The following is a 24,436-nucleotide window of genomic DNA, read 5'->3' on the forward strand; positions in this document are numbered from 1 at the left end:
GGGTGTCAGACAAACAGCATTCATCCCAAGGCTTCTTTATGAGTTTGGGAGAGTAAAGTATCACTCCAATAGGGGACGATCAATAAGGACCATCTAAGCAAAGTAGACATATAGTAGTCTGTGAGACCACATGCATCTAAATGCCCTGAGGGAGCAGGTTGATATCACTGTGAGACTGCTGTCTAACATCTTCAAATGTTCATGGTGACAGAATAAGATCCCAAATAATCCAAAAGTTGTGAATGTCTCCAATTTAAATAAGTCAGGAAGGAAGCTGTGGGGAACTACAGGTCATTCTGCAGGCAGATTGTGGAGAAAATTGTCCTGGGAATAATTTCTGCATACATGAAGAACAAGAAAATGATGTGGAATAGTCAGTATGGATTTACCAAGGGCAAATTCTGCCTGACCAACATAATTGCCTTCTACAGTGAAATGACTGGCTGTGTGGGGAAGGGGAGAGCAGTGGGTCTTGTCTCTAGTTAGGCTTTTAACACGGTCTCCCACAAAATCCTTATAGCCAAACTGGGCATTTACGGGCTGGCTGGGTAGTTTAAAAAACGGGTACAAATCTGTGGCACTACAATGCTTAAATAGCAGTGGCTGATCACTAGTGGCATTTCCCCATGTTCAGTACTGGAGCTGATACTGCTTACAGTCCTTGCCTACAACCTGGATGATGGAGGCAAACCCTCCCAGCAGCTGACACCAAAATGCAGGGAGCAATCAATACACTGGTGGGCAAGGCTGCTTCTCACAAGGATCAAAACAGGCTGGAGAACTGAACTCACAGAAGTCTCACGAAGTTCAACAAAGACAAATGCAAGTCCAGCACCTGGGACTTGCAACAGTAATAACCCCACGCAACAGTACAAGCTTGGTACTATATAGAGAACATCTTTGCAGATGTTGATGCTGTTGTTGCATCTGCAGATATGGTGAACAATTTGAACATGAATCAACTGTGTGTCCTAGCAGTGGTGAAGCCATGACATACGAGAAAACTGAAAACTGTTTGTTCAGCCCCTTTAAAGAAGAGAAAGAGGAGAACTTGCTGTATTCAACTACATATGAATGGTTACAGGAAAAATGGAGCCAGACACTTCTTGGAAGTGCACAGCAAAGGGTTGAGAGGCAACGGGCACAAAAGGAAGAAGGACAAATTCAGAAAAATTTGTTTGGATGTAAGGAAGAAAATCCTTTCCAATGAGGGTAGTCAAATGCTGGAAAAGGGGCAGAATCTTTGTTCTTGGAGGTTTCTGAAACCACAAGACATAGCCCTGGGCAACCTGTTCTAACTTTGAAGTCAGGCTACCTACGACTGGGATTTGGATCGTCAGTCCAACCAGACCTCCAGAGATAGCTTCAACCCATTTTTTTTCTCTGATTCCCAGCTTTCTCTCCTCTTCAATGAAAGCAACAAAGTCTTGCTTCCAAAATTACATTGACTATACAGGTATCTGAGGTTTGTTTTGTTGTTGTTTTGTTTTGTTTTTATCCTGTAAGACATCATTACTCTGTAACCAGCATTTATATTAGCATGCATAAGCAATCCATGTCATTTATATCTTAGGAGAATGGTTTCAAATGGTAACCCCCCATATTATCTGCATCACTTGTAGGAAAGAAAGTGTGGTTATTTCTGTTGGTTTTTTTGCAGTCAGTTTTTCCATTTTATGTGGAAGCTTTGAAAGATGATGATTCCAGTATGCTAGTTAAAACCCCCTTTTCCTTCAAAATCCAGCAATCAGCATGATTTTAATAAGTACCTGTGGGAGACTTTATTAAAGAACCCCACAATAAATTTGCTTTTAAAGAACTTAAATTCAGTGGACCAGATTCTCATCTGTGATAAAAACATAATTGTGTGACTGTGTATCTGTACACATATTGTAAAGGGAACTTTTAGACACTGTTGGATTATCTCAGCTCACAGTGTCAGGATGATAACCATAATAATTTATATCAGCTGGCTTTTGAGATCCTTTCTTCCTCTTCCCCAGCTTTAGGGGGTGGCAATAAAGGAAAGCTGTAGGATGCTGCTGCACATCAGGCTCTAGGTCACTATGTCTTCTTACATTGAGGTACTGCTCATGAGAGCTGTGATCTGGGCCTGTGATTATTTTAGTACCTGAAGTTTAATATTAAGAGAGTTGGAAGACCCAATCAAAACCTAATCTTTAGGAACAAAATGAGAAACCAAGAACCTAACTATTAAACTGAAAAACAGTGCCACAACTGGCATTTTTAGTTAGTTTAAGTTAGTAGCATGGTGAATGATGGGAGGGGAGGAGTCTCTTGGGAAAGATAAAGGAGTAAAATTGTTGTTAGACATTGATAAATTAATCAGTTTTTAGAGACAAAATCTACATGTGGCTACCAAATATAAATTTTCCTTTATTCAGCTACTTGGAACATGCATGCCTCTGAGTAAAACTGGTGTTTAAAAATTTGCGTATCAGATCCACATATATGCAACTAGTCAGAAACGTTTTTATTTTCCTGATTTTTATTCTGTGCTGTATACCTTCAAATGAAAATGCTAAAGTTACTCCAAACACTACACCTACTGCAAGTGCCAGTGCCCATTTTCATGTTTTATGCTTGTCTTTTAACATGTGGAAGAGCCCTACAAATTGATGAAAAGTAAGAAATAGTGACACTAACTCAAAACCAAAACAAGCTGAAGGAATAAAGACAGAACATTCATGTAACAATTGTGTTTTGTGACTGTATTGTGTTTTAAGGCCACAGCATTCAGCTGGGGATTTTCTAGTCAGAAAGACATAAATACAGGTTGTGAAGGGCAAAGTCTGCCAATCTGGTGTTTCCAGAAAATGGTAAATTTATCATATTGTGCATGTGCAGCATGTAAAAATGCACTTTTGGAGATGAGTCAGACTTACCAAGTAAGCATCTGTAACACCATCTGCACTGTATAGGTGCAACGGATCATTTCAGTTCTTCCCAAGAGTGTCTTTCAGGACATGGTTTCATGCGCATAGTGTCACACAAACTGTGAGTATGTGAGTATTGCAGATTTGTTCAGATTTTCAGATGTTGTGCAAAGAAATCTGGAACAACTGCTTATGTGCAGCAGCATCATGTCATAAATAATGACCACATGTTTCAAGATTTGCACAGACAAAATTCCTGAGTTTCAAACCAGGTCAGTGTACCTCTTGCTTTGTCTGCTGCTTTTTCTTCTGTTGTTTGCATGGGACTTGTTTGTTTTAATTGGGTGATGATAGTTCTGTGTTTTCAGATGTGTTTGCCAAATTTCTGTAACAGCAGGACACCAACATGAAACTAGCAAGTATTCTCTGGTCTTATGCAGTCAGCTTGAGTGTAATGATACGTGCAGGTAGAATAGTGCTCCTATAACGACAAGGTGTTTGCTATGTCCAAGGTGCAACAGCTGCTGTAGTTGCATTTTACTTGCTGTAGTTGCATTTTCAGTGTGCTTTCACTGCTTTTAATCCAGTAACAATACTTGTGGTCCTACATTGACACAAGAAAAAGGAAAGACTACCCATGCTATTATGTATTCTGGATCCCTGGTCATTTTACATTGGTGGGACAGGAGCATCTAACCCCTGTGAATCCACATTAGTTTGGGTCTGCCTCGTGTCCTGAAATTACACTGTTAATAGCAGCAGGATCTTGGTTGTTTCAGTTCCCTCTACATCATTTTTAGCTGTCTGCAAATCTAGAAACACAGTTATCAACTAGGGAAATCGTGATGTTATTGTATCAGCTTCCAATGAATGAGATGCGACCACATTTGTCTTTACAACCAGCAGCTTTTTAATTTGGCTGCAGTTAGCATCCAGGCATGTATGTGTACTGCAGTGCTTTCTGAACAGTGATTGTGACAGCCGCATACTAGACTACTTTTAACTCTCCTTTTCCATACCAGCCACTTTGTATTTCATCCTACAGCTGCATCACTGTGTGCAGGGTAGTCAACATTAAACCCTTAAGGTCTGTATCTGCTTTGGAAAAAAACCCAAAAAAACAAACATTGTACAGATGCTTACTTAGATAGAAAAACTGTAGCATGAACAAGAAGAGGAGAACTGTTTCACTTCCCTCTTCCGTTTCTCACAAAGTTGACTATGAACATTATGTAAGATGTGGTAACAGTTAAGGACTCACCAAAAGGTCTTTTCTTAAAACTGTCTATTATACTACCTGGTAGAATTAAAAATACACATCAGACGATCAGGTATATCAGTACTCAATGCTGCATGCATCCATCCCCATTTAACTTAGTAGTGAACCAGAATTATAGGAGAAAACTGAGAATTTGACTCTGTTTTATATTACTTTAACGAACTAGGGCTCTTTCTCACCTTCTTTGGCTCTCTCCCCTCCACTTCTCTGCACACTCTTTTGATTGGAACAAAACACAGCAAGATAAATTAGGAAACTGTGCTTTTACTTATCCTTACCCAGGAACATTTCCCTCTGTTAATCAGTAGTCGTGGCAGACGACTGCGAACCGCCACCCGTCTTTAAGCCGGTCTTTAAATCCATCTTCTTAAGAGACTCGTACTATCTTCCCTCACTACCTCCCGAGTGCAGGTGCACAGACCAAGCCCGCTCCCCCACCGCTCCGGGAAGAGGGGCTCGGCCGAGTCCCCAGCTCTCCCGCCGCCGGAGCTGCCGTGCGTGACTCCCTTCTCCCTCTGGAGGGAGACACAGTCCAGCTTTTGGCTGCCGCCGGCGCCACCGCGTTCCTCCTGCCTCTGCCCCTGCTCCAGCCGCCGCGGCCGCTGCCCCCCTCCCCCGGCATAGCTGCCCGGCCCGGCCCGGCCCGGCGCCCCCTCCCCGCCCGGCGCCCCGCCTTCCGCCGCAGTGACACAAGGGACTCGGGGGGGCGGTGGCGGGGCCGCCGGGGGGGTCGGGCATCTTCCCCTCCCCGGCCACGTGCGCCTGTGCGGAAACTCCGCACCCCCAGCCCGCCGCTCGGAGGGGACAGGAGGGACGGGAGACCAGCGCCTCGGGGCGAGTGGGGGAGGTGGCCCAGCTCCGGTGTGCGCCGGCCGCGGGGGCGGTCGCTGCCGACGGAGCTCCGCTCCTCGGTCACGCAGAGCGGTGGCCACGGGGACCTGGTGCCTCGTAAAGGGTTAGGGAGAAAAGCACCGAGTGGCCGGATAAAGACGGGGGAGGAGAGGGGCGTCTCCCTCGCTCCCCACCCCTTCCATCTCCCCCGCCGCGCACGGCGCGCTTGGAGCTCCTTCTGCTTGTCCGGGCGCCCGGAGCGGCTCCGCGCCCTAGTGCGGTGTGGTGCGGTGAGCGCAGACTGGGCGCGGGAGGCTGCTGCTGAAGGTGAATCTCTCGCTCTCCAATTACTTTTCCCAAGAGGGAGAAGGAGGCAGCAGGAGGGGGAAGTCGTGCTGTGTGTGGACCGCAACACCAATCAGAGATGCTCTAACGGAGGGACTGCTGCAGGACGCGCTTCTCCTCCTTCCTCTGCCGGCGGGGCTGAATCGGGACCGCGCGCAGCTGGCGGAGGGGCCGGAGGCACACTGGGCTGCAGGACTTCCCCATCCTCCCCTTTTTCAATAGCTCAACCATACTTCGTCCTCTTTTAATTTTTTTTTTTTTTTTTAATACTCTGAAATCGTGCACGAGAAACACTTCAAGTCTTCCCTCTCTTGTCAGTTCCTTCACCCTTCCTCTAGCATCTCTTAGCCGGATTTCTGGTGTATTGCCAGACAGGCGGGAGGAGACTCGTGCCCCGCGGACGTCCGCTGCCCCAGCCCGGCCGGGGCGAAGGGAACGGAGCCGAGCGGAGCGGGCACGGCGCCGCTCCGTGCCCCCGGGCGCTGGCGGGGCGCGGGGCGTGTGCCGGAGATGCCCGGGCGGTAAAGCTGGAGCTCCCCCCGGACGGGAGGCGTCCGATCATTAGGCGTTTCTAGCAAGAATCGGGACTGCAGGTAGGTGAGCGGAGTGCTCCGGGGGCGTGTGTCTGGCCGGGCTCTAGTGGGGCCGCCGGGAAGTCGCCTCCGCGGTCGGCGGAGACCCCCCGGGGCTGCGGGCGCAAACGGCCGCGGGGGACCGGGCGTGGGGTGTGCGGGGCGGCTGCTGGGGGCTGCGCCCTCCCGGTGCCCTAAAGTTGGAGGAAACCGGGACTGAGGAGGAGCTGCTTTGCCGCTCTTCTGCTGGGTGCCTAGGGCAGCCAGCTACAGCCTTGCGCCGGGCGGTCCACAAGGCTTTTGTTTTCCTTTTTCATTTTCTTTGATTTTATTCAAAAGAACGCTTCAGCAGAGCCGGGGGCGGGGGGAGGGAGGGCGAGGGGGCATTGGCGGATGGAGCAGGGGAACTCTCCCATTTTTCAACTTTTATAGGAAGGGTGGCCGGTAACTCGCAGGACCTTCGAGGACTTGGGGGCGGTTACTCTGCCCGGACGCTTTATAGGCCACCTTCAGAGAGCGACTGAAAGAGCGAGGAGTCCCTTTATGTATCCTCTAAAAAAGAAAAAAGATATAAAGAGACAGTCTATGGCTTCGTTTCTTTCTGCCTGTAGTGCTCCCCAAGTTGTGGGTATATAGTATGAAACATATCTTGTCTCTCCACTTTACCTTCTTTGCATTTCAGTGGACTTATTTACCTACTAAATATATTTCAGGTTCTATATGCCACAGTGAGAGGGGTTTTCCCTTATTCCATCCAATTTATAGCTTTGCAAGAGAAAGTTTGAAAATAACCTGCTTTGTTCCTGTGGAGCTGTAGGATTGGACACCACATTATTAATGCAAAGAATAAAGAGCAAGAGCTTGCACTACCCTGTTAGGAGTTGCCATGCATGATTTTTCTGTATATTTCTTACCGTGAGTTAAAATCATTGCTTAAAGCATTTTAAAATGTATTAAAATATTTACAGTTCCCTCTTTCCAGCTTTTGCTTGGAGATGATCAGTATTTTCTTTTAAAGCACTAAGTACCTCACTTCTGCTAACCTTCCTCCTCCCCCCCAGTAGACACTTGCTCAGTATTTAAAGAACCGTGCTTCTACTCGTGCAGAACTGTCAATTTAAATAATAAACATACTCAACCCCTGTCTCTGAAAGCCCTGTAAAGCATTCGGGATCGTAGGGTCTTTGCACCACAGTGGATACTATTGACTAAATGATAATCGTTTTCTGGTTTCTCTGTCTTACCAACTAGTTTCAGACTTTAGCATTCAGCCTGGTATATGTTTAACACTTTAAAGCTGCTTTATGGGCTAATCTAAGTTAAGTCAAATTGATAAATTAAGATTATTTTCTGTAGTGTAGGGTAAACACTAGAAAAATAGTAGTTCAATGGTACGAGGCGTATAGCTTAGTTGAAGTTGAGAAAGATCATACTAAGGTATTTTTATCAGAGGTGGCAGAGGTTACAGGTTTCATTATACTTTTTCACAGTAGTTGTGCAGTCATCTCATATTGATGCCTAAATTGTTTTGTAAGTGTATAATGAACAGTAGTAAAGCAATAATATACATTTAATTATTAATATTTTATTTCAGAGAGCTGATACTGCTGAGGCAGTATTGAAAACCATATGGTTTTGGTTTCATGTAGTCCCAATTTCCAAAACTGCAGTACCGTTATTCTTATAAATATAAACTACGTAAGTGCCATAATTTCAGTGGAAAGCTTTGCTCAGTTAGTTTATAGCAAATCAGGTTTACTCTTCACCGGTTCCACATGTTTTTTGGTATATAAAAGGGCTTTCAAAATTGTGGTATTAATTTGAGATACACTGCTGGTAGTGGGTGACTTTGAGATAAAATCCAATCTTACTGTTTTTATCAGAGAATGACAACTAATCTGGCAGTATCTTTTATTGCACTGGACACATGCGATAACCTTTTTACCTGGCTCTTCTTATGATCCGAGGGATCTCAGCTTTATGTGTAGATGCTTGTAATGCACTTGATAGTTCTGGTGGGGAATACATGAAAAACTTGTTCTGAATGGAAGTAAATAGATATGTGTGTACAGACGGATATTGGAGATTGTTTTACTGGCAGGTTGCAAAGTGATGATTCATTGAACCCTCTCTAGGTTTACATAAAGCAAATAATACTTTACATTGAATTGTGGTGGCAGAGAAAAATGTAGCAGCCAAGAAGTTTCATAATTTCATTACAGGTGATGACAGACTTGATAAAAGACATCTTTACAAATGCAGGCAGTATGTTTTTGGTAAGCAAAATATAACCATGGAGTTTTTGAGATCTGAGCATCTTCACACTTAAATTTATTGTTGTCTGTGTTGCTACTTACCAACCAGTACAAAACCTAAATAGTGTACTAGAAAGATGCTGCATTTATTATGTTGTATATTTTACTTACTATAAATAAGTAGTACAACAGTGCTAACTAGTTACCAGACTAAAGGAAATCACTGACTTTGTAAGACAGAAAATCACATTACCTGATACTCATCTATAAATGGAAATGTGATCACCATCTTGAAATATGGTTCTGGATACAACTATCAGTGATCAAGCAGTTCTATTCCCCTGTTTTAACTTCTGCTGAATTTTATTAGAAATGCTTCATTAAGTCACATTATTCTGCAGCTGTTTGTTCACTGAAAATTAAAATAAAAATCAGGAAATTTATCCAGCAAAGCAGAAATATTTCCTTTGTTAAGTACTGAAAGTTCAAATAATAATAAAAAAATCCTTTAGCATCAGTGTGCTTGAAGCACCGAGTACATCCTATTTTAGTGATATATGGATGGCATTTACAGATGCAATTCATCAATGTATTTGTTAGTCAAACGTCATCAAACAAAGAAGATAAATGACAGTAAACAAAGACTGCCTGGTAGTACAGAGGCTAAAGCAAGGGAAGACCCTACAGATCTAATTAATGTTCAGTCTCATATTTACAATCTATATTTAAACATCTCATTTAAATGTCTTTCATCGTTTTTCTGCTGCAGCTCTAGGTGATTCAGGTAACAATAGCTTTTCATTGGAAAATGCATTTTTCATTTACCTTTTGAAATGCTGAATTTTAAAGGCATTGATGCAAAAGTTGTGTTAGGATGAATATAATAGGAGGGTCCTATGCCAGAAGAACTAAATACTGATCTGTCCCTGTTCGTGACCATTTGTATATGTTAAGAGGGGCATCCCCAACTGATGTAGGCTTTCATTGCTCCCTAGGAGTAGTTGAAGCTCTGACATTTTAAACTAGCTGGAGTATTTGCTCTGTTATCTTTAGATCACTAAATTTAAGAGTGAACTTTAAAAGGGTTTTGCTTGCCTTTTTTTTTTCTTTTTCCATGAGAAAAGATTTACATGGTATATTGAGCTTCACAGAATCCATTGTAAGTGCACACCTTCACGTTTGAAATACTTTCTAAAAACACAAGCTCGCTCTGGGAGGTGTTTCAATAGGAAATGTGGCCCTGTGATTTGCTTTTGTAATTGTTAATATTTACTTCAAAATACTTCTCATGACTCAGTTCAGGTGCCTAAAACTCATCAGACATAGGAATGAATGCGAACACATCAAACAGTAATGTCGTTAATTTTTCCTGGTGACAGTTACAGAGCTATCTCCTTTTGCTCTTTGTAGAACTTGGGAAGATAGCAGGTTTTGTGCTTTCTTTCTTTATGCACCCTTGCCAGCCACTCGTTTCCATGTGTAGTGAATTCTTTATCAAAAAAGAAGACAAAATAATAATGTCCCCTTGATATACTTTTTCATACTAGTAGTGCAGAGCAGTCACATTTTTAAGATAAACAATTGAAGGCATTTTTATATAGCTTCTTTCATGCCATATGTTTTGAAAAACACTTTGGAGATAGAAGAGAGAAAATAAAGACATTGTGCTTTACAGTACTGGTTATGGCAGGACACTACATACTTGGGTTTTTTCAGTGACTTCATCTCATTTTATCTTTCTTCGCTTTTCCTTTTGTTTGGATACATCAGTACAGTGATTTGTAGAATGCACTGTAGCTGTAACTATTGTTTGAAGTAGCACTAGAAAAGGCTTTGTATGGATTTGATTCTTAGTCCTTAAATAAACACTTACAGGAGTAGCTCCTATATACTTTGTGGTATAGAAGAATTGCTTATATAATTGCAAATGTAAAAAGTTGGAAATTGGTTTTTTCCTCTTCTTTGAAGCTTATCAAACCTCATAATCTGTGCTATGTTAATAGCTTGCATTTTCTAGTTGCCTCACTTCACATCTTGCTGATCTTGTAATATGAAACTTGAACACAGGTCTCTCGGTATCAGGACAACACTGTATACAGCTGCCTCAACTGTGAGCATCCCTTTAACAATGCCAAGGGGAGAGCCACAGTACGGGGTAGCACACAGGTGAAAGCACACATGGGTTTTTTTGAGTCCTGGGTGTTTGGTAATCTTCTATGGCTATATCACAAATTGGAGTAATGCTGCAAAAGGTGCTTTAGATTGACAAACTTCACAAGAAAATAAATGAACAATCACAGTTTAACAAACTTAACTGGGTGTATAAATAGCAAAATATTAAGAAATGCATCAAACACTTTTAAAATAGATAACTAAATTTCTAGTCTTTGTTGTATACTGACCTTTCTCTGAAATATTTCTTTCCTCCTCGGTGCTATATAAGATTCAGTATTTGAAGATAAAATACTGGACTAGATGGACTTCTGGCTTGATCCAATAAAGCAATTTCCTTCTTGATATGCAAGGAAGTGGTATTGCAGTACTACGTATTTTAAATGCCTTCTAAAACCAAACTGCAATTGCTTAGTGTACTGGTTTTACTTTATTTTTCACTTTTTAAAAGCAGGATTTAATACATTTCTAAAATAAATCTGTGAGTAACATGCAGTCTCACACCAACTCTTTTAGAGGCAGAAGCACAGATCTGACAAGTCTCTCACATTTGCAGTGATACTCTCATGTTGGATTTCTTCTGCTTCCTTACTGTGGTTTCTGCATCACATATTGATAAGGCAGAGCTGTGGCTTCTGGTCCATCTTGCCACAAACCAGTTAGCTATGCAGCATGTGACCCTCATCTCATATACGTCTGACATGTCATGTCATGGATGGGGTACAGGGTATAGTTCAGCCCTTGGATCACCAAGTGGATTTTCTTGCTCATCCGAGCATCTTTAAGCAGAGCAGTCTTCCTGGTTACAGGCTCTCCCTGCCTTCTCATTCACCATGTGAAACTGCATGTATGAGAGAACCTGAAAACTCTGATATGCAGTCTTGGGATAGGTGCTGCCTTCTGCCTCATGACTGTGCATTTGGGAGAGCTGTGAGCACTGTCTTGGGACTATGTACGCTAGATCCCCTTTCAGTTGAGACTTTTTCAATGTTTCTTCCTGTTTAAGATACCTGTTTTGCCTTTCAAGTTCTAGAATAACCATAACTTGTTGCTGGCTGTTGTGTTATTGCACTTAAAGGCACTGCAAAGTCACGCAGAAGGGCTCGATGGCTCTGAGGAAAGATAATAGGTGTCTGTGCTATTTATGTGTTGTAAACTGTTTGAAATCTGGATTTTTTCCAGTGAAGTGTTAGAGTAGTTACCATCTGAAGCTTGTCTCGTGGTTTGTCTCTGTCTAGGATGAGTTAGTAGTCTTAGTTTGGTTTGTACTGTAAAAGTGTCCAAGTCACAAAAGTCGCCACTAGCAAAAAGTAGGATGTGCACCTGCTGTGTGCACAGAGAGGCAAAACCTGAGATCTGATCGTGCAAGGCATTTCAGCTCTAAGTGTGTGGCTTCAGTTGGACTAATCAAATTAATTATGTGCTATACGTCTTTTCTGAATCAAGCCCGAATAAACGGCTAACTGCTTAGAGTGATCTGTGTTAGAAGGCGTGTAGGTGGGGTGCTGTTGTGACAACTATGTTTGTGTCCATATTCTGGGTATAAATTTAAGATCTGTGCTTTATTTCAGTGGTTTGTCAGTCCTACACCTTTTATAAACATTCAATCCCCTTATGTTCAGAACAGAGACTATGTAACAGCAAGTAAATTTCAGAAAGATGCTACAGGTAACTACTTGGTATTATAGTGTTAGAGACTGCAGTTACAATAATGTAAATTTTCAAATGTGATTTTATTGGTGTGGCACTAAAGTAAAATATCACTTTCTGGCCGAGTATATGAGGCTATGGTATTCATGCAAGAAATGATGTCATGTTTAGAGCTTAAGTGCAGGAAAAAGATCTGTTTCAGCACCATCACAAGAGAAGAATACTCTCTCTGGACTGTGTTACCTGTGCAAAGTTAGCATCCAAATATTTCAATCTATATACTGTAACAGAGAAGCTATTACTGAATAAGATGGGAAGTTTTATCTTGAGGTCTGGTAACAGCAGCAAATACAGAGAGATAAGTTCTGTTTTATAAGCTTACTGGAATCAAGACAGAAGAAATATTGTATTTATATGCTAACATAACATGCCATAAATTCAGATACACTATTATCAGCGAATACACTGACACTTCTCATTATTAATGATTCTGCTTTTTTCTGTTCAGTCTAGATTCATGAAGGATAGACATTGCATTGGAATTAAGGTAATACTTAAAACACATTAAAGCCAAGTGTCCAAACCTTCATAATCAAGGGATTACATTGGTATTTGTGCAATGGATGTTCAAAGAAAGATATGGCCATGAACCCTGGTTGAACTTCCGATTAAGGGAATGTTGATTTCCTCCCCCCCCCAGTACAGATTAATTTTCGTTTATGGAAATGAGATGTTACTATTCTTTTTATAAACATTGTCTGTGATTCTGAGCCCACATCTTGCAGTTCTTTGTACATTACTTTCTGCCTTTACATGATTGTGAGAAGTTTGAAGTGGCTTTAGCCCTTCTGTTTGTGCAGGCTGGTGTGGCATGCACCTGTTTGTGCCCATGCAAATGCATAACTGCCTTCTCCATTCTGATCATGTCTGCATCTTCTTGTGTAATTGTTGGGGTCACTACCTTTTAAAAGGTACCAGGAGAAAGTTTAAGCTGAGCTTAGCTGTTCTGAGCTTCTTTTGCTTTGAGGCTGTGCTATAATGTTTTGGGTTTGGGGTCTTTTTGACAGTTTAATTATATGTAAGTGTTTCAAATGTTCTTTGGAGTTGCTTTGATTTGTTGCATTATTATAAATATGTATTTGACATCTAGTAAATACCCACTTCATGCTTCTAAAAATGAAGTATGCTTTAAAATCGTACTCAGAACAATGAGTTTGTATGTTTTAGTATGTTAGTACGTATACTAACAAACAGTTAGTATGTTTTCCCATTGGACGAGAAATTAAAAAATTGTTAATTCACCTGTATGAACTCTACATAAAACCCCACTGTGAGAAAACTGATGACACAGCTATAACTATAGCTGCATGAATACTCCAAGTCTCTTTAATATGGCATCTTGTTCCCATTCGCACTTTAAAAATTGAACACCCAATAATGACACTCATATTCTCCCCTTCCTCGGTATGCTCTCAGCAGCTCATAACCTAACTTTTTCTCCTCTAGCTCTCCTTGCCCTTCCTTTTCTCTTCACTGTTCACCTCATCTGCATTGGTGTCATATGATCTTTCCGAATGTCAGGTAAATGCAGACTGCAGTCAGCATTACCAAATTGCTTTCCTACCAAAAAAGTCTCTTTTCATGTACATGACCCATCATGTCACAATTAGCTGCAAGTCATTCTGATTCCCAAATTTACAATGTATTTCCTATTTAATGAGCTATTAGACATTATACACTTTTTAACTTCATCTTTTCTGACTAACTGCATTTCTCCTGATAATTATAGCTTTAGAAAGAAACAATTAATTTGAAACCACTTCTGTAACAGAAGTGGCATTATTTAGATAGCATTCCTCCATATCCATGCTCTAGGGATTATCTCCTTAGAATATATTTATATTTGGAAACTCCTGGAGACCACTATATGAGTCCAATAGCCACTACGATGTCATCAATAATATAGCCAAGGCTACTGCATAAGCTATTTTAATAGAACACAAAAAGAAAATAGATGAATGATGGATGACGTAGCTAGTTTTTGCTTTGCCTAATGAAAAAAAAATAGTTTATGTGCTTTCTTCACCCCAGAGAATGCTTTGAGTGAACTTAAGTTAAGCACAAACACAAATAATATTCCATATATATTGCATAGATTTAGACATTTTGGAATTTATTCTTTTGGTAATGATAATATTAAATGTGTTAGAATAATTCTTCAAATTCAGTGGTTGTCTAATAAAAAGTTTGCAAAAACTGCAGATGACCCAGTAACAATGAATGAGTTCATTCAACTCTTGTGGCTCACAGGTTCCATTACATCTGTGTATTTATTAAATCCAACAATATCTACTAGTGCAGGCTATATCATCCTGGTTTTGTCACTCCATTTAATGATATCTAGTTAGTGGATACAAACTAAATGTATATGCAACCTGCCAAATGCTTAATCCCAATAAGCTTTACATGAATTCTAATATTTTTGTTTTTCCTTTGCTAGTTAGAGTTCCACTTTAGCAAAATACAGAAATGATTAACAGAAGGGAACCTTATCCACGCCTCTGTGATGGAAGTTGGTTGAAATGTACATTTTGAAAAGTTTTCATCTTTCAGATTTGAACCTTATTTTTCAGCTGCAGTAAGTGTCTAACAGACACCCTTCATTGGTTGCGAATCAGAGCTCATACCTCATTCTCACAGTTACTTTGTGGGAACAATATTGAAAACCTTCCTGGGAGAAAACTTCCTTTCTCTGAATCAGTAGATGTTAAATACAGATTCAAAATGAGTGCAAGATACATATGATTGAAGAAAGTGCTGAGAAATTTAGGTACTGTGTAGAATCCTTGTCACCTTTGTAGCTGAAGGGTGTGATGGGTATCCTCTGCTCTCTTGGATACTTTAAGTTCACACCTTATGCACCTTTGCACCCCTGTTTGAGTAAACAGCTAAGTATACAGGTGACTAAGTAATCAAGCAGATAACATTACTTCCCTCATTTCTCTTGAAGCCGGAACTTTTTGGTTCATCACTGCTTCAGTTCAATTGCAATCTTTTCTGATTTCGTAGCATAGTAATACGACAGGCCTAGTTCTGTCAGCTGAAATAATAAAATATTTCTCACTAGTGAATGATTCAGGTAATTCAAAGCCAGATTTTTAAAGTAAAGTATTTTTTACTCTCCCAAACTTCCTACCCATTAAAAAGAGAGATAAAATAGAAGTCTGTGTATACCCAATCCTACCTCAACTTTAATGTTTTATTGGAGAAAGTAAGACACTATGATTTAATGCTGTGTCCACAGCTATTCTGAGTTGCATATTTCAGTCTCTGTGTCTTTCTTTCAGTGTCTTAAGCAATTGTTGGTAATTCATGGCCTCCTTCCTGGAGAGATGATTTTTAACTGTCTGGTTCTTTTAATTTCTGTATGTATTCTAGTCTTGACCAGAACATATGTAGAGCCTCTGAAAAGAACATTTTTCCATTTACTGACCAAACTATTATGTCTTTAAGTTACTCTCCCTTCACAGGTATATTTATTCTTCTTGTTATTTACAACTGGTTCTTCCCCTTGCATATAAAATACATTTACATCCCCATAAGTATAACAATCCTTAAACCACTATGAACTGATTGTGTATGAATAGCTATGTGACAGTCAGAAAATTAGTGTATATCAGTCTACATTATCAACAGAAACCATGAGATAAACGTACATAGTTTTTCTGTATATACAGTATATTCCTGGTTCAGCAGTGGGCTGTAAAGTTCAGATCCACAATGATGATCCTCATAGCAACGGCACATTGTAAAGGCTTACAGGTACAGCTTTCTCTGTATTACCACTTTTGGGTTGTTTGTTGGCTAATTAATGATTTTTCAGTTGGTCTTTGCCAAAGGATGAGTCAGACTTGCCATAATGATTTCAGGTATTAGACTACAGGTAGTTCTGGAGGTAGAGGGGATGGATGTTGGAACTCTCTATGTTGGTTCCCACAGTGTGATTGTTTCTGGTAGAAGTTATTATTTGAAAATCCTTGTTCTCTTTGGTTTCTCCTTTCCCTTCAGGTCAGGAGAATTCTTGAACTTAATTTGTTGTCCATGAGGTAAGTGATTGGAGCCCACTGAAAAAGGAAATAGCATAGTGGGCAAACAATTTCTCTGTTTTGTTTTTACCAACTGTTGATGAGGTTCTCTGGTGACTGTGGTCTTGATAAAGACTTTCCATTTTTATCCATTATGTCTCTTTTGTGAAGAAGCACAGAAGTTTTTCTGTTAAGGAGCTTCAATAGTGGCCGGAGTTAGAAACAAGTGGGACTAGAATCTAATAGAAGAATGAAATGAAAATGTAAGAAAAGTACTACTTTGTACTTTGACAAATGCTTTGTCATATTCTTTCTGTTGGTTCACAGTAGCCAATGTTTCACATAACACTGTTATGGGAGGACTTATATAATGCTAATGTTGTAAAGACATTGAATAGTTGTTTCCATTTTGGAGGAAAGAAACCTGGCCTATGCCTTCTGTTCTATTTTTGTTTTATGCTCTTTTCATATTTTTGGAAGCCACTTCATTAGTGTTTCCCAGAAATGTCTAACTATACACTGGAGAAAAACATGTCTGCCTATGACTTTCTATGGAAGCCTGGTTTGTAAGGCCTTTTCATTTTTAACTAGTGTAAATACTTTCTGGCATTGAAGAGAGCAAAACTGTAATTGGGGAAGAGAAGAATGATGAAGAGAATGTGCATGTCCTTCCTTTTAATTTAAACAATCTTTAACTTAGGCTTCTGTCCAAGAAATACTTTCTTTGAAAAATGAAACCAAATCTGTTGTTTCAGAATTACAGAATATTTTGAGTTGGAAGGGACCCATAAGGATCATTGAGTCCAACTCACAACTCTTAAGTGAAAGGCCCATAAAGGGATTGAACCCTAAAGCCTTGGCATTATTAGCACCATACTCTAACCAACTGAGCTATTGGCAGCTTTAGATTTTTTGATTTAGATTTTTTTTAATAGATTATTTTTCTTTTTTAAAAATTATGTTTGATTAATAACTACATACTAACAATTAGGAACTTCTATATACTTATAAATACAAAAATTGGATGCCCCTCACCCCAGCAAATAGTAATGCCGACTACATTAAGTAGTCATATAATAAGAGGGTACAACTCCTTGGTTTTCTTTTTACCAGCATAATAATTTATAGTAGTAATTTTCTGTGACAGTTTTAATTTACCAGTTTAATATGCAGTGATCTTGTCATGATTCTTGAACTAGGTCTAATTTTTTCCCTTTCTTTGCCATTTGAGGTCACTTCCTCATATCTCTCAGTGCTTTCAAGCCTCTAGCACTTTTTCTTTCTTTGAGCACAGCCATCATTTTACCTTTCCAGAATACACGTTGACCTTCAACACCAGGCTTTCTTGGTAGGTCTAAGTGATTTGTGTCCAGAGTTGAATAAAACCGACAAAATCCAACATTATTTTTAATATTAAGAATCAAATATAGTAAACTATAAAATGGATTTTAAACCACGACCTGTCCTTTCTGTCTTACTCTTCAGCTTATCTCTTGCATTTGGTAGGTTGGGTTGGTTTGACTTCAGCAGTTGCTCACAGATCTAACATAATAGCTTTTTCAGAGAAAGCTAAAGGACTAGAGCAACAGACACCATAATCATTAACGTTAGTTATTAAAATAGCATCATATCCCTTCATGGTTAACTCCATGTGTTCAGTTTCTCTGCTAGCCTTCAATACTATAAAGCTTTCAGACTGAGCACTGCCTACCTCCTTTTTAATTTCAGTCTCGGCGGTGATGAAGGAGGTTTAAAACCTGCTCAGATGGCCTAGATCTGTCAGAGAAAAGAGAGTCGAATCCTTCACATAACCATGGCAGATACTCTGAAATTCACTTTGTGAATCTCATATAAGAAAAGCTCTTTGGGTGGCTGATTTTGATTGAAAAGGTGAAGGTGGAGCCACCTTCAGCATTTTCAGCTACTAATAAAACTTGTATTAAATTTACCTTTTCACTGATATTATCAAATCCAGAAGCTGAATAACAGCCACAACTGTGTTTTACCACCACCTTGTGTTACTTGATTGGCCTGAATATCTTTCTCCAGCAATTAAATTTTATGACTTGGAATGATACAGCTAGGTATAGCAGTAGTCCCATAGGTCTCATATTATTATGTTTCTTTGCTTGTTCAAAAGTATGGTAGTAATTTTATTTTTGGAAGTTATTCTTTTTAATCTTGAAGCCTGTGCTCAAAAATGTATTAAACTCTCTGGTATTTGGAGAAGCATAATAATGGTGTATCATCAAATAAAATTCCTTAACCAGCATACAGAATCTGAAAAGAAAACCTTTTTAGACATCTCCCTCTCTTTTTCAAAAACCCCCAAAACCTCACAAGCTACACAAGATTAAAAGTAAATACACCTTTAGTTGTGATTAATTTTGTTGTCAGATAATGGACCTTGCAAAGCTACATTTGCAGTTACAGTATCCTATTTTAATGGCAATAGAAACTCCTTCTTTAGAGACTGGAGTGATCTGTGAAGAGTAAAACACTTTGTGTGTCACCTTGTTCCGGTTTTGCGAAGTTTAAAGAAGAGTCCAGTGCTGCTTGGTTTTAGGTGTTGGAAATTTGGTCATAACCTACCAAAAAGGACAGTAGAGGCAGGATTCAGCTTGAGATTGACACCTGAAATAGTTGTCCAGTTGCAATGGTCTACATGTGAGGTATTTGCTTTAGCTTCATAGTCAAGTGAGATCCAGGGTAGGGTTTGAGTGCGTAACATAATTTAAAACTCTCTAGAGCATCTTGTCTGGCCTCCAAGTGCTACTTCAGATGGGTGCAGAATCCTATCTGAATCAGATGCAAGATGCCTTGCATCACATCTGCCAACCCAATCTGTCTTGGGTATCTCAGATAGTTCTAGATGCTTATGTTCAGGCACTGGAATCCTGTTGCTTATCTATAGGGATGTAGAATGATTCTACTTGCTTTAAAACACATACCTACTTTGGATCAACTGAATTGTAGTTGAAGTCACAGCAAGTTGGTCAAAATGAATAACTTGCCTTAAAGGTAGAATTTTAATTAATTGTAGTGAACATTTTAAATGTGTCAAAGTATTAAGGATACTTGAATAGAGTTTATAGCAATATACCAGACCAGTAACATGTCAGACATTTTTTTCTCTGTACTTGGCACTGGTGAGGCCACACTTTGAGTACTATATCCAGTTCTGGGCCTTTCGCTACAAGAAGGACATTGATGTGCTGGAGTGTATCCAGAGAAGGGCAATAAGCTGGAGAAGGGTCTGGAGCACAAGTCTTATGTGGAGCAGATGAGGGAGCTGGAGTTGTTCAGCCTGGAGAAGAGGAAGTTCGAGGGAGATCTTCTAGCTCTCTACAACTACCTGAAAGGAGATTGTAGCTTGGTGGGGGTTAGCCTCTTCTCCTAGGCAAATAGTGATAGGATGAGAGGAAGTAGCCTCAAGGTGCACCAGGGGAGGTTTAGGTTGGACATCAGGAAGAATTTCTTCATGGAAGGGGTGGTTAAGCATTGGAACAGGGTGCCCAGGGAAGTGGTGGAGTGACCATCCCTTGAAGTGTTCAGGAAACAACTGGATGTAGCACTTAGTGCTAAAGTTTAGTTGGCGAGGTGGTGATCAGTCAAAGGTTGGACTTGATGATATTGGGGATCGTTTCAAACCTTAATGATTCTATGATTTAGTTAACTGAATTTAGTACTTATATTTCAATGTCTAAATTTAGGTGCAATAATCTCAAGCATATTGATACCTATATTACTGATAGAAGCATTTGGATGATACATGATACTCTCAGGCGCGTGGTGTGACTCTTGGGAATGGTCCTGTGCGGTGTTAAGAGTTGGACTCAATGAGGGACCTTGTATGTCCCTTCCAACTCTGCATATTCTGTGATTCTGTGATAACAGAAAGAATAATAGCATCATATACAAAAATTATGACATTAATTAACCTTGGAGGAAATTTCTACTAAAACTGTTATTTTAATCTCTTTTTTTTTGTTTGACTTTAGTGATGTAGTCTAATGCAAAATCCTAATGTGTGAAGAAATACCTCTGCTCTCCATGGAAAATCTGGATCTTCAGCTGAGGTCTGAAAAATCTCACAAGTTATGAGCCCACTAGTCAAACTGGATAAGCTAAATTTAATTTTTCTGGTAATTCTTAGAGAAATAAATATTTAGAGCTTTTTATTAATAAAAATAATGTATATAATATATGTATATAACATAATAGTAAGAACTAAACAGATTTTTAAATGTAGGTCTGGAGAGGGTGATTTTAACTTTCCTTCTAGTTCATAAAGAGCATGACATTAATTAATTTTTTTTTTCTCAGGTGAGTTTTGTTACTGAGACCATCATCTAGAAGGATAGTTAACTTCAGAATAAGCATTTATTGAACTACGGTGTAACAGGGGGAAATGAGAGGAAGAGTTTCCACATGAATGAATAACCATATACCCAAGCTCCCATTGTGCTCACTGGCACTGGATAGCATCAGTCTACAGAACTGGAAAAAAAACGCCAACAGAAAACAAAACCAAACAACTCTCCCTCCTTTGTCTAATGGGAGTAAGTAATATAAGAAATACACCTGCTTTGATGCTTCTTAAATTGTTAAACTCTTTAGTACAGAATTACAGAGAATCTTAAACACAAGAAGTAGCTCTGTTTATTGTTTGTGTTGTGAAGTGATTCTTAGTTGAAGTTACTTGGTAAATAAAATGCTTGGGCCCCAGTGCCAACATGATTAGACAATGTACCTTCTCTCCTCATCCCGTATGCCCCTCTTTTTTGTCTTCCCCGGAATTCCTCTCTTCTCACTAACTGAAAAGTAATTTTTGCCTGTATTTTGATTTATTGAGGATCTTCAAAGCTCTTTACTATTTTTAGACTATGAAGAACCTACCTTTATTCCTCCAATACCTGTATTTGAGAAGCTCTTTCTGCAGAACACTTGTATTAGCAGAACGTCAATATCTGACTAATTCGAGGTGAAGTGTCCAAGCAGTATCAAGTAATGCAGTTTTCTGATTTTCTAATTAATTGCAAAACAGGTGAAGATGTTAATTATGTTTGGAAAGATCCTAGGTACCATTTTGTGAAGAGCTCTTTTAATTTTTAATTGCAAGAATTGTCCAAATAAACATATATATAGTATTTGAAAAAAAAAATTTCTCATACTATTTATAATAGAGATATAAAATATATTATGGCAGATAAAATTGTAAGCTCCTGCAAGAATTTGAGGATTATAATTCTCTCAGTGAATAAACATTATCATTATCATAGAATCATAGAATCAACTGGGTTGGAAGAGACCTCCGAGATCATCAAGTCCAACCCTTGATCCACTACCGCTGCGGTTACTAGACCATGGCACTAAGTGCCACATCCAGTCTCTTTTTAAAAATCTCCAGGGATGGAGAATCCACTACTTCCTGGGCAGCCCATTCCAATGTCTGATCACCCTCTCTGTAAAGAAATTCTTTCTAGTATCTGACCTAAACCTCCCCTTGCATGACTTATGTACTCCCCTGGCACATTCTTATGTACTTAGCTACTTTCTTTTATAACCAAAAAAAAAGAAGAAAAAAAAAGATTTTTAAATTTGCTTTTGAAATGCTTATACAAATTTAAAAAATCCTAGTACATTATTTATGATATCCTATGATAACTGCAATTGCAAGTTTCAAAACTAATGGCCTAATCTGTCTTTACATGTTAGAGTGGATAGAGGTGCATTTATTGATGGATACAGTTGAAAGCCCTAGGGCCTGCCTATAATAAAAAGAATTAGCATCAGCAATTTGTACAGCTGAACTGATGATGAGTGGTGTTTAGGTAATAATGAATGAAGGATGAACTTTAAACCACAAAGTGCCAGTACATATTGGACCAAGTTTTGGCTGGGCTGTGAGCCTGCATATGGCTAGAATGCCCATGAGCTGTGTGCAATAACAGCTTAAACCCAAGAAAACTAATGATTAGCAACAAGGCAATGCTGCATCTGCTTTGGCCCTTTTTTTTTTCCCCTCAGTTCATACAAATGCATTTCACAAAAACAAGTACAAACAGTACTTGTGCAAAGTGGAACATTTCTGCTGTGCATCCCACTCTCTCTGTCCCTTAGATGGGATAGAAGTACTTGAAGGTTGTAACAGTGCGTGATCTTTTAGGAAGCTGTCATAGTTTGAAATTGGCCCCCCCCGAGAGTTCAGAGGTGATTGGGTGCCAGGGCAGTGTTCCCTGGAGAGCCAGTCACTGTCCATGTTGTTCGCTTCTGCTCAAAATCATATATACACAACCACCGGAAGCTGTTGTCAGTTTTGCTGTTGGTGTCTGCTGCGTGTAGGTGGAGAAGGCCAGGGGGTGGCTGGGCTCCTTCTTCCCCCCCTCTGGGGGGAGAGAGGGGAGCCCTGCGGCCCCGCCAACTCTGCCTAGGCCAGAGTTAGAGACAGCATTGGAGTGAGTGTTTGTGAGGGACGTGACTCACAAACAACTGGTAAGTGGGAGAGAGAGAGAGAGAGGCAGGCCTTGCGGCCAAGCCCTCTTCTTCTCCCCCTCCCCCCCTTTGGCAGCCAGGCTGCAGAATGGGGCTGTTTTTCCCTCTTGCTGTTTAGTGGGAGTGGATGCAAGGCTCAGCATTTAAGCTGAGCCAAGAGACGGGCCGGAGGAGGAGGCTTGGCGCTCGGGAGAAGAATCCCAGGTGAAACTGGAGACGGGCCAAGAACTCAGGAGTTGCCCTGCTGAAGCTGATGGGGGGCAGCCAAAAACTGACTTGGAGGAATCAACATTCCAGGACGCGTACGTTGATAAGCTACACTGCAGCAGCCTATGAACCGAGGTATAAGAGAGAGAAAGAGATCACACAGCAGAAATGACACAGACCGAGGAGAAAGGACCCAAAGCTACTTTCTTGGACTTTGTAAGGAGGAAAAACGGCAACAAACAGCTGAAGGTTGGTTAGGGAGCGTTCAGGGGCCCAGAACACTCCCACGAGAGAGAGATTGTGTTACTCAGCAGCCTTTAAAGGCTTCTCCTGGACTTAAGTTAAAGGGAGGGGCTTAAAGGACTGATAGAAATGTCATGTAATATATATATATATATATATATATATATGTATATATATAGAGAGAGTTGCCTTTAGTTTGTATAGTATTTATTTGTGTAAATAAATGTATATACTTCCGCCTTCCCCTACAGAAGCCTCTGGCCTGAAAGTTTCTCTCTGGTGTTGAGAAAAATTGTGGGAAGGGGTTGGGGGGAAGCATGGAAATTGGATTTTGGATTTCTAATGTGGCTCAAACTGCCACAGAAGCAAATTACATGCTCTACATGTGCATAGGTACCTGTTATAAACAAACACAGATTTTGGAAAAGAATAGAAAATAAAACTGATTTACCTACTTCTTGGTTATTTGCGTTGTGGCATTTATAGGACCTTTATCAATCAGGATACATATATACTGTGTTTGTAGGGAATATCTGTCAAGAATCAGAAAGTTCTTTTTCCGTATTAAGTGGATTGCACTATTAACTTGGGTTCGCCTATTTACATTAAATTTTAAGCTTTGTCTTTGTAGATTTTGTCAGGTTTTATTTTGATTACTATATAGATGTATTTATAATCAGCCTCCATTTCTGGAAGAAAAAAGGAAGGAGATAACGGAACTTCGGAAGCCCTTCTAAATGTTTCACCATTCCTTTCCTCACAAGCCTTCTCAAATGAGTAAATAAGCATGATTCCCTAGAAGAAATTTTGCTTCTGTTACTTAGTTCTTCACACAGTTTCATTTCCTCTCCATAGCAGCACAGAAGAGAGCATCAGAAAAACTCTCAATTAGTCTTGACTTCCATCCTGCTTCCAGTCTAAACTGGGAAGTCTACTTTCTGGGGAGCTCACTTGTTTCTTTGTAGTGTTCATCTGACCCACTGAGCTCTCTCAGCAGGACTGCTTAGTGCTAGTGGGAATGAAACTTCAACATGAGAGACAGCAAATTTTACCTTGGGTGATGCAAATGTCTTTCTCAGAGCCAAGAAACCGAATCTTCCCCAGTCAAAGCATTTTTTGGACAGGAGGTCTGCATTTTCAGCTGATGCCTGCCCATGGTCCTTTATGTTAGGGTTGTGGAATTCTTTGAGCTTCTATTGACCTCAGTTACAATTTGCAGTTCTCCAAGTGGGAACTTCCTATGAGCACAAATTAAGATTGAATGTGCAAATTGTGAGACGGCCTGCATAACTTACTGTCATTTATGCATGTAAAAGCTCATGTGCATACAATTCAGCCCATATGCTGAAAAAAACAACACTGTATCTTAAACAAGTTTCCTAGTTAAATCAGATTTAAACTACTT

The 24,436-nt window shown here is 40.0% G+C and overlaps 1 protein-coding gene across 11 annotated transcripts in view; it reads left to right on the forward strand.

Annotated features, from left to right (window-relative positions):
- The first annotated feature begins 4,921 nt into the window (after positions 1 to 4,921).
- FAM19A2 (family with sequence similarity 19 member A2, C-C motif chemokine like) overlaps positions 4,922 to 24,436 on the forward strand; it is a 180,620-nt gene continuing 161,105 nt past the window's right edge. For 5 of the 11 annotated variants that reach the window (XR_003530124.1, XR_003530120.1, XR_003530121.1 and 2 more), the window contains exon 1: positions 4,922 to 5,945. The gene's annotated coding sequence lies outside the window, so the exon portion shown is untranslated. Of the gene's footprint in view, positions 5,946 to 16,326; positions 16,350 to 24,436 lie in introns of those variants that run through there. The other 6 variants (XR_003530132.1, XR_003530128.1, XR_003530131.1 and 3 more) reach the window with 6 other exon arrangements.

Source organism: Corapipo altera, unplaced genomic scaffold, assembly GCF_003945725.1.
Source record: "Corapipo altera isolate COAL_440 unplaced genomic scaffold, ASM394572v1 1, whole genome shotgun sequence".
Classification (NCBI taxonomy): Eukaryota; Metazoa; Chordata; class Aves; order Passeriformes; family Pipridae; genus Corapipo; species Corapipo altera.